This window comes from Ixodes scapularis, unplaced genomic scaffold, assembly GCF_016920785.2.
Source record: "Ixodes scapularis isolate PalLabHiFi unplaced genomic scaffold, ASM1692078v2 PGA_scaffold1__304_contigs__length_218370807, whole genome shotgun sequence".
NCBI lineage: Eukaryota > Metazoa > Arthropoda > Arachnida > Ixodida > Ixodidae > Ixodes > Ixodes scapularis.
Genome location: NW_024609846.1, coordinates 188,069,796 through 188,084,789, shown reverse-complemented (window position 1 = coordinate 188,084,789; position 14,994 = coordinate 188,069,796). Strand labels below are relative to the sequence as shown.

Below are 14,994 nucleotides of genomic sequence, written 5' to 3'. Positions count from 1 at the left end.
GGGTACGCATGCGTTCAAATAAGCTGCGATTTCAAAACATCATGTCTCTCTTCTGTCCTTCAGTGTTCACTTTGATCTGTGTATACCAAAGCACCCAATGCTGCAAGTAATAAAGTCGTCTATACGTACCTTTCGAAGCGATTGAAAGTGCGTTGGTTTCACTTGGAGCCCACAAGCAAAGTGCGCGACGAACTTGACGAGCTGTCAACCGTCGGTCCCGCCGTCGCCGCCGTCTCGCCGGGTTGGCGCGGTCGCGGTCGCTGCGCAATGGCGCAATCGCGCAATCTCGGTGGCTCGGCTAGGCTTGGCTGGGCCGGCGGGCTCGGCCACTCGGCGGCTCGCTCAGCCGCTCGTCTGGCTCGATGGGCTACTACACTGCAGGCACCGCATGCGCGCAGGCGCGCCGGCTCGCCTCCCTTCGGAGTTCGAACTGCCTCCGAAGCTCGAGCGCTCGAGCTTTCGCGCGCGCGGGTTGACAATGGAAACTTTTCTCATAAGACGAGTCTGTAACGTATCGTTTGATGGCGCAAATGCACGTATTTTTCCGTCGTTTTTACTGTGTGTGAATCTTGCGAAACAGGCGACGAAGAGTGGTGGGTGAAATGTGCTCGTGCGTGGTTGTGGATTTTGTGTACGACGTAGGATTACCCAGAAAGGTGGGTCAATATCGATAAATATGCGGGTAAGAAGCACGTGACCTGTCAAGCCCATTAATCGTGATTATATTATCGTGCGAACTGACATTGTCACGTATCGCGTTTGATTTGGGTTCCAACATCGGTAACCTAACTTTTGTTGCATTAAAACTGCAATAAACATTTGTTTGAAAACGATCACTCCAATGAGCACGTCGTTATTGGGCTTTCTCATTGAAAGGTAGGTCGCGGGTGTCCCAGCTAGTTATTCTGAATGGTTTGGTGGTTGTCTAGCACTCGAGGCTGTGTGTACTGTGTGCCGTACGTACACTTGCGCTTTCGATCAATGTGAATGTGTTTGCAACGCGGAACGTTTGTGTTCTGTGTGTATCCACCTCCAATATCGTTCTCTCTCGTATTACCGTATGGTAACTCCTGCTGTTCTACGATATCATTCACGCGATGTCGTATATGTGGGCGCACCGATATCCACATGTTGCTTCACGGGCGATCAATATTGTGTTACGTATCCTCTTAGTCCGCTGTATATGCCGACGTAATTCATGTTGGTAACTTAGAATTCGTTCTGAGATTTATCCACGCGATATTGTATTCTCCTTTGGGCCCGTGATCGACGACCGATATTTATATATCGTGTGGCCGCAGAGTATGTCCATGTCGGTCACCAATATGCACGCGGTGTAGTATTCTATTCCAATAACCGTAAGTTCTGTCGGGATATTGTTCTTCGATATCGTGTTGTATACCAATAACCGCAAGTTATATCGGGATATTGTGTTCCAATATCCTGTTGTATACCAATAACCGCATACTATATCGGGATATTGTGCTCCGATATGAATTCCCATCGTGCTATTGGGTTAATCGGATAACAATAAGTTTTTATTGGTTTACATCAACTTCATTGGAATACAATATTTCCTATAAGCCGAGTTCATATTGGCCTTTTTCAATAGGGTACACTAACATTGAGAACATACCTAAAACGTTGTGCGTTCTATTTGAACGTTACTGTAACATTTACACCTAAAAAAATGTTATTTCAACTTACACAACAAAAAATTAATGTTGTTATAATGTTTTGTGCTACCTTTGTTCTTTTCGTGTGAGTTGTATTGCATGCTCAAAATAGAGCTACCTTAATGTTACCAGAAATAAGAAGATGAGAATTCCGCAGGTATGCGAGCTACACTTCAAAGCCGAGTGCCTCCGGACAACGACAACATGTACTGACGCAAGTAAGAAGACCATTGAGTTTCCAATGGGCCTCACGAGGCTCACTTTAGACGCAGTGCCTACAATCATGACGAACTGCCCCACACACCTCTCCGACGTAACAGAACTGCGAGAAAGCCCGGGAACGAAGCGAAGAAGGCAAGAAAGTGATTCTGTGGAGACCCATGCAGAAGAAGAAAGCGCCAACCAGGTAACTACGCTGCGGCAAATTGCATCCCAACTGCATCGTTTAGAGCTGGAGCCATTTTGGACGGTTGTGCACACGGAAACGAGTCTTATGTGCATACACATACAAGATTGCCAGGCTCCTCAAAATGAACGCTCCGTTGTTGTGTCCCAGGACCTCTCTTGTCGTGCTTACTGGAAAGGTTCACAGTTGCACCCAAGCCAACCTAGTCACAATTCCGGAAAGCATCGAAGACATGCGTATCCTCCACACGCTGTTCGAAAGCATGATATCTATCAAGACTACACCACAAGACGAAAAAGAGCACAGAACTACGGCAACCATGATGCTGATACTGTCCCTCTTAGAGAACCTTATCAGTGATGATCTACTCCCTGGGGAAAAACTTGGAAGTGCTTAGGTTCTTTCAGGAGCGATTTCAGCTGCTCATGCAATAGAAGAGGGCATTTCGGTACTCAGTAGAGCGTGTAGTTTTTGCAAGTCTTGTGTATACGATTTCCCCGCACGCATATGCGTTCATCAGGCGTTCTGGAAACGCAATTATTCCGCATCTGTCCACCATAATGCATGTGTGCCTTTGGCTCGACGTCAGCCCAGCAAATGAACAAAACGAAGATGGGTTCCCGAGCTACACAAAAAGACGGTTGAGGTTAATGAAACCGCATGAGCGTAGGGTGACCCTCGTGATTGACGAAATACACATCCAACAATCTTTTGAATACAAAGGAGGGGAATTAACTGGCACCGCCTCACATTCCACAGAAGCAGCAAAAACCGCCCATGTATTTATGACGCAGTCACTTCTGTCGCCTCACAACGACATTGCTCACATACTTCCAGTCGCAAGAATTGATGCTGAACAGCTCCACAAAATTTTGAAAAAAGTCATCATGAAGCTTGAGGAAGCTGGACTCACTGTTGTAGCAGTCATAAGTGACAACAATGCTATTAACAGGAAAGTGATGAGTCTTTTTTCGTCCAAGGAAAAACTTGATATCTGCTACGCACATCCAGTTGACTCCAGGCGACCCTTGTTTTTTGTTGCAGATCCGGTTCACTTGTTGAAGTGTGTGCGCAATAATTGGTTAAACCAAAGAAACCTAGAGAAGTGCATGTTCTACCCAGCAATAAACCCTCCCAGCACTACCGAAGTCAACGGTGCATCGTTAACTACACTGAAAAAGTAACACGAGCATGAGCAGTACAAACTTGTAAAGTTCGGTCATGGTCTCACATTTAAAGCACTGAATCCTTCAAACCTCGAGAGTCAAAATGTGAAACTTGCACTCAAGGTGTTTAACGGCTTTGTCTCTGAGGAAATGAGAACGCGGGGCAAGACATTGTATCTACCATATGCAGAGGGAACTGCCGATTACATTGAAATAATTGTGAAGTGGTGGTCTATTGCAAATGTCAAAACTCCAACGAAAGGCGTCGATTAAAAGATGCTTTCCAAGAGCCCATTACGTCCATGGATGATGTGCAGGTTGGCTTCCTGAGCACGTTCGTGGATTGGCTTGACACCTGGAGAAATCTGGGGACTAGCACAGGCCTGCTAACGTCGGACACCCACAGAACACTACGACTGACTTCGTACGCCCTAATCGAGCTGACCCGATACTGCCTTGAGGAGCTGGGTTTTGAGTACGTCCTGTTGGGGAAATTTCAGACTGACTGTCTCGAAGAGCGGTTCGGAAGGTACAGGCAGTTGTCAGGGTTGCAGTACCATTTGTCAATCACACAAGTATTCGAATAAAAAAAAATTCGGCTACAAGATTCTCTTAGCTTTCCAAGCATGGCAGAAGCACACAAAGAGATTACACCACCCAATGAAGAGGAACTGCGGCAGCAGTACACTGTCAGTGTCACCGTCAATGGCATAACAGTGAAGGAGCCTGCAATGCCAGCCATTGCCTACGTGGCTGGATTTTGTGCACATGCTGCTCTCAAAAATTTAACTTGTGATGTATGTGCGGAAAACATTACCGTGCAGACCAGAGAGATGCAAGCTGAGAGAGACGTGCTGATCGAGAACCTCTCCAGAGGTAGTCTTAAGTTTCCTCCGCCATGCGTACTGAATGCTGTATTGCACACGAAGATTGTGCTGGAAAAGCTCATTTGCAGCTGCATAAACAGACACAGATTTCTTGGTGCCGAAAACCAACGTGGGATCCTCTTGAATCAAGTGAAGTGCCATTTGTCAAGTGCGGAAGATGAAGACTTTGATATGTGCTGTAACGGACATCACTCAGAGACAGTGCTGTCCGATGTACTCTGTGCTGCTGCCAATACTTTGCTAAACAACTATGTGCAGCAACAAAATAACCACCTTCGTACAGAAATGGGTAAAGAGAAGGCACGAAAACTACAAACCTTAAAATGAAATGAACATGGTTCCAGCAGTGCACAAAATCGGGTTCCTGGAACATTACTTACTGTTATTCAGTTTGATGTGCAGATGCATCGATGTGTTAAAGATGTTTATTGTTCACTGGTGTGCAAGTCGACAACCCAAGATTAAAGTATTCTTAAAAGGTTCACAGCATACATTGCTCTGATTTATGACAAAAAAAAACACATACAAATTGGTACTTGTACTTTCTTTACTTATCAACTCGAAAAAATAAAAATCACACTGCCAATGTCTCCCTTGTATAATTTTATAACCTAATGAAAGAAAGCACAAGTACCAATTTGTTAAAAAGATATTTTGAACAAATGGCAAAGCTCTGCAGTTTGATTACATACATATTTCCACATACCAACCATATCTATAACTATATCACTAGAGCTTTACCGATTCCTAGCTTCTCTTCAAAATGGCAAGTTTAGATTTAAGCGGCATCAGTATTAAAAGTTAATTTCCCAACAATGCTTTCTGACTCTCAAAAGGCTTCCTCAGTCGCTATGCGATTAATTAAATTCTGGTGTCAGATTAGGTGTTTGAGGTAGTATACTCTAAACCAGCTGTTTTTGTTGAGAGAAAATGCCTAAAGGAAATGCCGCAACCGGTACACCACCTTAAAACATACAAATGGGTGCTCAGATAGGAATATACGACCGTAAAACCAACGAAGAAACTTAAAGGACATTCCACAATTCGTACATCAACGAAAGACATACAACAGACAACCCAGAATGGGAATATTTGACCGCTAAACAAAGAAAACAATGCACGTTACGCCGACCTTTTACGTCAGTTTGACTATTAAAACAGGAACGCCTACGCATGAAGGATCAACGCGAACGCTTGCAGCGTTGAGCATTATACCGAACGTTTATCTATAATCGTTTCCTGGACTCAAACCAGCTTTCAATATTACAGTATAACGATAGAAATAAATCGGGCTTCAGAACTTTCGATAACAGAGTACAAACGGCACAGAAACTAGCAAGGCGTTTTTCGTGTTCCGCATATTTTCACACCATTGCTCGCCAAGTTTACGAATTCTATACTTGGCTGGACCAATCTATCTCAAACGTGACAAAAAGAAAACGTCCCAAAGGATATAACGCCCCACCTTAGTAATGATATCCTTTTGGAGAAATTGCATCGACACCTGAGCTCCAAAGAACTGCGTTGACTTTCGCTGCTCTCGCACACGCAGGTCACACATCGCGAAGCACGTAGACGTTAACGAAAGCACACGCGCACACACGCGCACGCAGATACACCGGATATATTTCTTGCTCCTTCCTAGTTCACTTCTCTCGGGGAGAATGTTGTGGAACGCAAGCAAAAAAAGCTAACACCCGCCGGAAAGGTGTAACGAGGCTTAGCCGTAGCCAGCGTAACCGCTTCGTTTCACCTTTCTGTTCTTTTTTCGCCGATATCGCGCCGAGACTTGAGCTCTGAAGAACGAAGTTCACGGAAATATAGAAGAGAAAGTTTGAGCACCGTTGCATTTCTCGTGACGGACGAACAATGATCACAGTGGCAGATAGCACGTCGAACCCAACAGCAGAACCGGGCATGACTGATATGGCGACGGAAGTGACGGTGGATCGGGGTGCGTGACGTCAGCAGGAAGTGAGTGGGCCTTAGTTTCTAGAGGGTGTTGGCAAAGTAGTAGTTTGACGTCCGTGACGCCATGTCCCCGTTTTCGCGACATCGTCACCCCTTCACTTGGCGCACTCCTCCGGAGTATGCCTCCCAGCTCGTTCCTCCGAAGTCAACCAAATTGTCATAGCTGGAAAAGACGGCCCGTGCCAGCCGTTTGCAAAGCGACATAGATGGAAACAAATCGCCGCGGCGTTTTTCGCGGCCTCGGAGATGCAGGAGCGAGCCAACGTTATAAAAGATGCGTTTCAACTACGAGAGCGTCAGCAAGAGCCACGTAAATACCTGCGCACACTGGGAGCACACGCGCGCGTTTAATCGAAGGGCTTCGGGACCGATCTTTTACGATTACCACTCGATACAGACGTGACACTCGGCAGAGAGAGGTGGGACCGGCATCGCGTAGCTTCCACGAACTGTTATAGCTCGATAGTGACGTACAGAAGTGCCAGAATAAAAATGGCATACTAATAACAAAGTGTACATATCGTGTTGCCAAGGTAATTCATACGACGTTTATTTGAGCCCCACATCACACAAAACCAGGAGATAGAATCGATGAAAGTCCCTTTTCGACTACAGCGTTCGTCACCGCTGCCTCAGAAAACAAGGAGATGACAAGAGGAAGAGATTGACCTCTTAATCTAAAATTGAGGTCAGCGATCAAACTATAATAGGGAAGGGTCCAGAAGGGTCGCGCGGGCGGGTATTCCGTTCAGCAAGCCAGCCGGTCGTGGGCACACGGTCTTGGCCAAGGACTAAATTTTGTCGAGCTCGCTCGGCCGGTGTCGTGGTTGCCGTTGTCGCTTTTCCCAGGAGTTTGTGGATCCAGCGTTCGTGTTCGTCGTGGCCGGTTTCGATTACTTGCTTCTTTTTTCTTGCTGCTTAAAATCGGGACCGGCCAGACGAGCACGTAGAAAATGAAATGTGCGTAGGTCGTCCCGATCAAGTAACTTAGTGACGTTGTCGGCCACGTTGATTTGATCGAATAGAGATGGCTCTGGAACTGTTGTCATACGTACATTTTTGGCGTAAGATCGTTTCGCGAATCTGACATCGGTTCTTTAGTGCATGGCACTGCAACAATAACACGCCGGAACCGCCGCCTCACCCCGCCCCAACACTGGACACAACAACCCGCTACAAACTATCCGCAAAACGTAAAAAAAAAGTAATCTTGCTTTTTTTTACGTTTCTGGCAGTGACGTTACGGACGTCGCTGCCCCTAACGACCTCCGAAAAAGGCGTCCCACATGCGTCGTCGCGCTACAGTGTACTAGAATCGTGACTACAATACTGGGGTAGTGTGGAAACCGGAGCGGCTCGGCAGCGGGAGCTCGTGAAGGCTCGTGTATTGGCAGTTTGAGGCGGCGCTGTTGTCGAGTTACCCGAAAAAAAAGAAAATCGCTCAGCCCGCCACGTTTGGCGGAAAATGCGTTTAAAATCAACAACATTATTGCTTTTTTTTTCATTTTGAGCGGTGCGCGCGTTGCTAAGCCGACTACGATTTCATGGTTCCGTGTGTCCGATCGAAATATGTTTTGAATCTTGTGTGTTCTGATCTTGAGCAGTGTGAACGCGTAAGTGTAGCGCCGAAATGCCGTCGTCGAAACAGTGACAGAACTCCTGCTGCGCACCTGGCTGCCAAACGGGCTACATCCGAGTGAAAGGCGTGTAAAAGACGTATTTTTTCGGTGTTTCAAAGAAGAGACGCACAAAATATTTTCGGGAAAAGGAGCTGCAACGATCGAACAAGCGCCTTGAAGAAACAAGCGCTGTCTACGAGCTGCCCTTCGAGCCCGGCTTCGTCCTTCGAGACTACGTCCATATAATCGGCGGAAAGGAAGTGAGGACGCGGTGCGGACTCTGCTGCCAAGTGTACCCTAGGACCTGAATGGTGACCCTCCCGCAATACGAGAGGAAAGAAAGCGGAAGGCGAATTCGCCAGTGCTCACCGTTTTAAAGCGTTCGGGGCTCGCTTGGGAAACTGACCCGTTGTCCCCAGCGGTGAACAGCGAAGCTCCTGCCGCGATCCAACAAGGCATCAGTCGCGACGGACTAGGATCCCTTAATGTGTTATCTCCCTACTGGGCTGTTCACTAGTTCAGTAACTTCGACGGTGTTGCTTATTTGGAGACTGCCCTTGAGCCGAAGTCTAACAAGATCAGCATCGAAAGGGGGGTGTTCTTTTATTTCGATAACTTAACTTTTATGGTATGCCAAGTATACCTCAAGACGACTACGTGGTATGCCAAGCACACCTGAAGATGACTACGTCACTATTCTACGTATCATTATCATCACGCGGTTTGTGAATCATGGGAAGAAAGGAAAACTTTTAAAGATGAATTTCGCGAACCTCGTTGCCTTTTCGCGGACTGTCAAAATTGTGCTAGCATTTAATAATGACTCCCTTTAAAGCTGCAATTGCAGCATGGCCAATTAAACCGTTAATGAACAAGTTAGCTAGCGGATTTTGGTTAATTATTAAACACTGCGACGGTCAATCGCTCATTTAATGTCAACCGAGCCCTATAGATACAAGTAAAAACGGCATCCACGTATCTGCCACCTCATTTTTTTTAAGATCTGTAAAGTTTTGTAAAAAATAAAACAAAAAAACCCTGTATGTCTGTGTGAACCAAAAGACCCTGTGGAACTACGGGTCTTTTTCTTCGAATACCCAGCTCAGGCGAGACTTACCTGGCTGTAAGAAAGCAGCTGTCGGTTGATGTATTGTTCTGAGCGTGTGGGTCACAGATGGTTTACCCTCAAGAGGACAGTGCGCTGCACATTGTAATCATGTATGCGCTACACATAGTAACCATGTATTTCAATGCCGTGTTGTAAACTATTACAACTTTTAGCTTGCCTTATTTACGTGTGCTATTGTTTCCTGGTGTAAATGTCAAACAGTTGCTTGTTTGCGTCTTTGAATCTTATAAAGAATTACTTGTTCAGCCCACGTTGTCTCATTTTTTGGAATTAAGTTCAATGTGAAAAACGCGTGATAAGAATCACTTGGGTCACTTGGGTGGTTTGTAGCATAAATAAACACAAAATGAGTGACAAGTGAAGCGAGCTGATTAAGGACAAGAAGAAAAAGATGGTCAGAAAAGAAGGCAGAGAAGTTAACCTGGGGTACTTAAAACATACTAAAACAATCTCGGGCTTTTGTATGTGCCGTTTCGTTTCACCATAAAATAAAGAAAAAAAAAACGAAAACTCCTTTTGAGATTTTAGATATTCCTGCCAAATATGTAATGTTTGGCCTTTTGAAATCAGGGAATTGGGCATTTCATTTAGAATACACACCATCCGACGAACCGAAAGTCGCGGCTAATTCTACGCTGAAACAACTTGCAATCCCCTTCTTTAAGGTTGCAATTGTTTATGAGAAGGCAGAGTAATGTAGCTCGTACCGTCCAATACATTGAAGCATCATGTTGTCAACGGTCGTGCCACACCGTAATTGATTCCGCGGTACGACCGCTGGCAGGTCGTAGCTGTATCAGAAATACTATGTGGACTCAACTAAAGCGGCACCAAAACTTAATAATTTCACGCCTGCAGCCGCGCACGCGCACACCCTCTGGCCACGGGAAAGAGTTGAGCACGTTAATTAAACATATTAACGTTGGCTTAACATATAAACATAAACATATAAAAACTAAACTCCTTCTGGGTAACACGCCGGTGTTGACACCTGTCGGGATCAATACCACGCGCCTTAGGCGAGCCGCTCCGGTCCCAACACTACCCAAGTGTTCTAGTACACTGCACTCGCGCCGCGGGAGTCACTTGGCCACACTAAAACGTCAAATTCTTTCAGCGCTTGTTTGGTTTTGATGTACCTTGTAGCGCCCGCCTGACATCTCGGTAGGCTGTCTTAAGGGGATGTGTCAGAATCGGTGCTCGAGAAAAGGATAAGCCGTTCAGGATGTAGCGGTGGCATTGCTGTCGACACTGATAGCATCCTAGATCATTCGCACCAGCGCGCACCGGGGCAGCGAGGTTCGCCCCATCGTCTACGATCAAATGCACCGGTGCGCAACGGACGTCATCGATGAACTGAGCGCACCCTCCCGGTGCAGCTTTTCGTTGCCCCAGCGCGCACCAAGAAAATCGACGGTGCGCCGGTGTACAGTCCCATCAGGCATTGCGGCCAGGAGCGGGAATTGAGGCAGCGCCTCATCGAGGAGATGGCGGGAATTGCAGACGCGCAGTCCATCAAGGTAGCCACCTTGCGAGGGCAAGCACGCCTCGCAGCTGCATTCGATTAATCCCTCAGCTCTTCTGGTAACGAGACGACGATCTTCTTACCATCGCCGGTATTACCGTCGACTGCTGCGGTGGCAAGGAGCGCCCGAAAGGTATGAACTTCATGGAAACCGTTGCGGGGTGTTTCGATGACACCGAGGTACGCCCATTATGTGGTGGTTCTCTTTCTCGAACCACCAATGATGGGCGGCATATACTTGTAGAATTTTCACCCGCTTCGTGACCCCATCGACAATCACGTCTACGATGTTCATTCGTGTGGGACCGCCAAATCCGCGAGTAAAAAAACAGGAGAGATTGACAGCAGACGGGCACAGCGCGCGGACCTACGCAAGAAACAACGAACAAAATGGGAGGTGACGCTTGGTGCAGCTCGCCGCGGTGCACCGCCGCGCCGCAGTTTTTCTTCGATGTTGCACCGACTTCGTGCTGCACGACCTAGGAAGGCTGTGCACTGTCCAGGTTTTAGAGCGATTCCGATGCGAGTTCACCGAAGATGCTATGAGATGCGCATCCCTTCGCGTCCGCTGCGATTCAGGTGCTTTCTTGCTCCGCATCTAATGGCGAATTCACCTGGTCGTTTTGGAGCGCGCCGGGGCCAGTCAACACTAGAGCACCATATAGCTCCTTTGGAGCAGAGCAGAGAGAGTTCGGCCATACATTGGTTTGAATGGGCGAGCATCTCGGGGCCAACCACAGGCCGCGAAACAGCCGCTAGCGGGGGTCGTGTGCTCTAAAGATGTGACACGACTAATTTGAGCCGTTTTACCGTCGCTAGAGTGAAAAGGTTTAGCTCTCGGTGACTGAAAACTTTGTGCATGTGAGGTTTTAGTCACGCCAATATTCAAGTGTAGAATAAACGAAAGTGCGTTCCGAACCAGGGCCGACTTGCTAGAAACAGCGTCTCAGCTGAGACGGGGAAAGAAAGCACTGCCAAAGTCAGCGTACGAGCCGAGTGGGACTCCGCAAGTCAAGACGCTCGCGCGCCCCAGCCTCTGCACTGCACAGCCAGTCTCAGGACGCTGATCTAGGAAGCCAACATCAGCAGTGAAGACAAAGGCATGGGCACGAGTGCGTGGCTTTGAAAAGTGCCGCCTATGCACGAGTTCTCATACAAGCAAAAGCGTTTTGCAGAGCTAGGCTCACGCGCCTGTGCCTTCGTCTTCACTGCAGACATTTGTGAGATGGAGTAGAGAGGCAGTGATTGAACGCTTCAATTTCACGCTTTAAATGTTATTTGCAATATTGTGACGTCGCAGTATCCTGGTTGGTTGACGCTGTTTTACAAATTTCGTTTACGCTCTAAGCGTGGGGGAAATATTCGGCGCTGGCGGCGGCATTTGCTCTGCCTATAGGCGAAACTCTCCAAATACACGGCTCGGCGCTACTCCAAAGCTGTGTATCAGGCTTATCTAACAGTCGTGCCCTGAGCTCCGTCGCCCGCTTGCGCAGCACCAGGCAGTTACACTGAAGCACTCTTATCATGCTTTGATGAAGATTGATGTGAGTGCTCTCATTTGGCTAAGGGCTGATTTGTAGCGATTATTCTCTCCTTGCTGAACTTGAACTGTGGCCTTGAGGCTGTCCAGTTCGGCCTTGAGGAATGCGCAGGTGTTGCGCAATTCTTGAACCTCTGGTGCCGGCGGCGGTGGAGTTTGAAGTGCTGCAGGGTTCTTGCCTTCCTAGAGCAAGTCGGCCCACAGAGAGGAGGCTCTGGGTGGGACTGGAGTCCTGACTTCTGTGTTCGCGATCTCCCGTTGTTGTTGGAGCTTACGCGCCTCTTTGTACTTCCTTACTTCCTCGCGCATTTTTTTGTTCGTTCCTTGCCAAGTAGGGCACGCGCGGTCCGTGCCGAGATGTCCCGCCTTCTTGCATCCTTGGCAGAAAGGTGCGTTAAGAGTGGGGTATCCCTGTTGATTTTGGTCGTGGTGGTTACCGCATGTGGTGCAGACCGTAGCATTCGGGCATATGTCCGGCTTGTGTCCAATACGTTGGCAGCTTGTACATGTCACTGCTTTTGGTTTGTACGGGAAGACCCGCAAGTACCGCTTTCCGTATAGGACGGAGCGCGGCAGCTTTTCGCCGTCAAACGTGAGCACTGCTGTGTTGCATTTTCCCAGGCGCCGGGCAGCAACCACGTGAATTTTCTCTGATTCTAGTTCAAGGTTAAGGACATCGTCCTGGGGGTCCTGTTCCCTTGTGTAGATGCCGTAGATTACACCTTGGGAATATTGTGTTGCCGTACGTGCGAAAAACGTGTACGGGAAGTGTTTTGTCCTCAATCTTAACTTCGGTTATTTTCTCGAGGAATTCTGCCACCTCTTTCGAGTCGGTCTTGACCGAGATCGTGTTGGCTTTCTCGATTAGATGCATGGTGAACGGTGCGTTCTTCTGGGTGCCCAAGATGCGCATCTTGAGCTGGGGTAGAAGTGGCTTGATCGGTATATTGGTGATCTCGTCAGGCGGATCTTGTATTCGAACTGTCGACGGCGGTGCCCAGATGAAGCGGCGGCGACGGCAGCTGTCTGTGTTGGGTCTCCCCTGACCCTTTTCCTTTTCTTTTTGCTGTTGACGACTGTCCAGTCGTTCTCTGGTAACTGTTCATCTTCGGCCGCAGCTTGTGACACGCCTACGGTGTTCTTGATTCCTGACGTAGCTTGCGTCTCGCCGTGGTGCCGACTGGTCGCGGCTTTGTCAGACGTAACATCTGGAAGTGCAGGCGTAGCGGCTGGCACGATCGGTACCGGCGGAACCATCTCGCTTACGACCGACATTGGGGTACTTGCCGGGGCCTTCTTGGCCGCCGGTTTCTTCTTCTTTGCCTTGGCTGCAGGAACTATATTGTGAGATTCGCCTAGAATGCTCTTGAAGATGTCGACGAGGCTGTCCTTTGAAATGGTCTAAAGAATAGCCCTCAGGGCTTGCTCGGCTCAGGGCACCGTGCTAGCTGAAGGAAATGTGGCTCGCTCACTGAATTTAAATACAGTAGAAACTTCGAAGGTCAGTTTCTTTAGTATCGAGGGCGTACTGGCCTGGCTTGCTTTCCCCGTCGTGTCGGCGACGGGTCTGGCGTTGCCTTGTCCGGCTTCAGCGGTCCTCGTGTCCAAGGCTTCTGTTTGGTCTTGGCCAAGCTGGCTAGAAGTCTTGGTCGCTTCTTCTTGATTTACCGGAGGATTAGGGCCTCCATGAAGTTCAAAACAAGGGTCCAAATTTGGTAGCACGGGGCTGGGCTCGGCGCCGAGCATTTCTTGATCGGAGAGCATAAAAAACACTGCCGTTTGCTATGGTGACGTCTTCTTTCTCGAGCGTATGATATGGGATGTAGGAATCCCTCGTGCTCTCTCACCAGGGCGGCGCCAATCACGGTCTCTGAAGCATCCGTTCGCACTACAAACTCCTTGGTGATATCGGGTGCTCGCAGCACAGGCCTAGCAGAGACTTTGGTTTGTTCAATGTAGTTTGTTGGGCTCTCTTTTCTTTGTCATTTCCACCGGGGGTTGGGCAATCTGAGCATACCCTGGTACGAACTGCCTGTAAAAATTTCCCAGGCCCAAGAATGATCGGACCTGCTTTTTCGTCTCTGGATTTTGCGCCTTCGTGACCTACTATTCGCGACTGCAGCGACCTATAGGGGACGCCACTATCGGGCAAATATGGCGGTGGAATCCAGGTCATGCCTTGCCATGTGCAAGCTCAACGCACAACGCTGGGGCACCAGCATGTAAGCATTCGACTCAAAATTGGTTCCCCGCGTTTTATCTTCCACGTTTCCAGCCTGCGGCGATGTGGTGGGGTAAGCGAACTTCCAGAGGCTTGACTGTCTTAGAGGAAACAAGGAAAGGACTGCCCACTGTCCTTCTACGCTGCTGATGAATGTTGATAAACTCGGAATGTCTGGCTCATGCAGTTACATAGGTCGCGTGCAGAGCAACCTGTGTCACAAGGGGATACTACGGTTACGACGCCGTCACCGGTAGAACTTTTCTGTCGCGTAAACCACCGACAACATGTAAACACGGAAGCCAGAAGAGACGAGCAGAAATCGCGAAGGGACCTGTTCAGGCCAGTTTAGTGTTTTCCCGCTAGGTGCCATTCGTTTTGCTGGAGTCGTGAATAGGGAGTATTCACTGGCGGCCATATCTGTGTGCGCGGCTGCTGAGCGCGTGCTGACGGCGAGCTTCAGGAGTTCTTCTGCAACGTGCATTCCGCACTGTCGAGATTGCCGGTCTTAGCAGCCTAGTAATGTAAGCTCGTTCCGAGCATGCGCTCTAAACATCGCCTTCAAATATGGTGCCTAGTCGAATCTCTTCTTCCTCTAGCTCGTGGCCCAAGAACGTGATCTTCTTCATGCCAACCTCGCACTTGCTGGGCTTGTTAAGCCTGCCTGACGAACTCGCTCCAACAAACAATGCAGCGTCGTCAGGTGCTTCTACCAAGTATTGGTGTCTACGAGAACATCGTCGATATAATGTTGCACATGTGGGATCCCGTTGAAGAGTTCTCTCATGAGTCTTGTGAAGACTGCTAAAGCGGTCTTGTAGTATTCTGAGTTGAGCGGTCGTACGGCTTGAATT

General features: G+C 48.4%; 1 pseudogene; it reads left to right on the top strand.

Annotated features, from left to right (window-relative positions):
- Positions 1-3,550: 3,550 nt before the first annotated feature.
- Positions 3,551-4,462, top strand: LOC121046805 (annotated as a pseudogene).
- The last annotated feature ends 10,532 nt before the right edge of the window (positions 4,463-14,994 follow it).